We start from the raw sequence: 2500 nt of genomic DNA on the forward strand, positions 1-2500 counted from the left end.
CGCGCAGGGTGCGCCGGCGCGCAGCTGCGACGCCTGCCGCGTCCGTCGGCCGGCGCGCCTGCCACTGGCCGCCCCCACCAGCCGGCTGTAGCGCGTGCGCCCACGCACCGCGCGGCCAGCACGCCGGGAGGCGCCCCCTCACCGGCCGGGGACGGTCCCACCCAGCCACCGCCGCGTATCGCTTCACACCCAGATGCCGTTCAGTTTCGTCGGCATGGTGGGTATCGCTGGAACAACCGGTTAGTACCTCAACCTATCGTCGCCATCACCGATTCACCCCTAGCGAGAACAACCGCACCACAACAGGTTACCATTTGTTCATTTGCGTAACTTCACCAGAAAACGCAGGCGTCCATCGCCATTTGCAACTTCAACGATTATTGCATGCCTGTGTCAGGTGTCACGCCACACTACGTCTGCCCACATACACGCAACAAAATGTGCACGCCTAGACAATACGTGGAAGGTGGCCCCCGTACGTATGCGATGTCCATTGCTCGAACGACTGTCAACCGGCCTCTGTAGCATGTCGCAGATATGGAACGCGGTGCACCATGCCATCACGGTGTGTGAGGAGAGACGACTAGGTCCGAATACATCAACAGACAGCTCATGCTGATCGCCATCCACGGCGTCCGTTCCTCCCACACGTCTCTATGGCGTACCACACTGCAATCCAGCTCTCATAGGGAGACGACACGTAGCTGCGTGCACAATATTTGCACTGTATGGTCCGCCGTTTTTGGGCGCAGTCGTTGTGCGGTCACACATGTGCCACGATGTATCATTCAGTACATAAGGACGAATGTGCAGTACAGATTGTGGTTCACGCGTACGACATCAGCGGACAGTTGACACAGGCCGCACCACAACGTAGCCTGAGTACGTCGCATGCGAAGGGCATTGAACATGCAAACTTCTCACCAACCAGCTTGCGAAGGCAGGGGGCAAGGTGGGGACGTGGGGAGGGGCGGCATGTACGTCCTGCTGCCATCCACATTACAGTGTACAGCAGGAGCATGTGGAAAGTGAGCAAGACTTGCAAGGTGTTTAACATGAAGCGATACACAGGGGTGCGGGCAGTGCGAGTAGCGAACTATATTGCGAGGGTTGCGGGTGGGCAACACTACAGTAATTGAACGAGTCGTATAACAATTACAGAGCAGGTTTAGGCGACAACGTGGGTTACGTTAAGGCGACAACATGGGTTAGGTTAAGGCACAACATGGGTTAGGTTAAGGCACAACATGGGTTAGGTTAAGGCACAACATGGGTTAGGTTAAGGCACAACATGGGTTAGGTTAAGGCACAACATGGGTTAGGTTAAGGCACAACATGGGTTAGGTTAAGGCACAACATGGGTTAGGTTAAGGCACAACATGGGTTAGGTTGAGGCACAACATGGGTTAGGTTAAGGCACAACATGGGTTAGGTTGAGGCACAACATGGGTTAGGTTGAGGCACAACATGGGTTAGGTTGAGGCACAACATGGGTTAGGTTAAGGTACAACATGGGTTAGGTTAAGGTACAACATGGGTTAGGTTAAGGTACAACATGGGTTAGGTTAAGGTACAACATGGGTTAGGTTAAGGTACAACATGGGTTAGGTTAAGGTACAACATAGGTTAGGTTAAGGTACAACATAGGTTAGGTTAAGGTACAACATAGGTTAGGTTAAGGTACAACATAGGTTAGGTTAAGGTACAACATAGGTTAGGTTAAGGTACAACATAGGTTAGGTTAAGGTACAACATAGGTTAGGTTAAGGTACAACATAGGTTAGGTTAGGTTAGGTTAGGTTACACGTTGTTGTACGGAAAGGTGTAGGGGGGGGGGGGGGCGGGGGCGGCAGGTTCGTTGATAGTGATTATAGTAAGTGAATGCTTGTGACATGATCAGATTTGTCACGTCAGGATGCACCTTTGGCTTATTAGAGGCGGCGCTCCAATTCTATGCTTGTGTGAGACCTGTGTCTTTGACTCATGTCATTGTTTGTGCGCTGTGACAGGAGGTACTATTGTGATGTTGGGTGCACCGTTGTATAGGACATGTGTGGGTGTTGGTGCCTGGTCTGCGCAATGGTGGATGTCGAAAGGCTGGGATATTGTATTTTCCGCACGGACCTCCTGGTCTGGTTGTGATAGTGTGGATTGTGTAATGTGGCGGAGAAGATGCACTGGATGTTGTTCCATGCTGGTGCTTACATATTGTATGTGCGCCTGTTAGAAGCAGAGAGTGGTGCGTGATCAGAGTGTCTGGCTGACGTGTGGTTCCCATTTTGGGCAGACTCTTTCAGCATGTATACGGACAGTTGTGTATATTTGCTGTAGTTTGATGGCTCTGCATTGATTACTAATCAGCGCCGTGTGTACGGGTAATCTGGTTCCAGTCCAAAATGTTCCATCTGTGTACATTAGTGACAAAGACTCCCCCCATGCAGTGGGGCTCGGTCTGTTATAACTCTTCCGCGTAATATATTTGCCCCACGTTTTTGCGACT

Source organism: Schistocerca piceifrons, unplaced genomic scaffold, assembly GCF_021461385.2.
Source record: "Schistocerca piceifrons isolate TAMUIC-IGC-003096 unplaced genomic scaffold, iqSchPice1.1 HiC_scaffold_633, whole genome shotgun sequence".
Lineage (NCBI taxonomy): Eukaryota > Metazoa > Arthropoda > Insecta > Orthoptera > Acrididae > Schistocerca > Schistocerca piceifrons.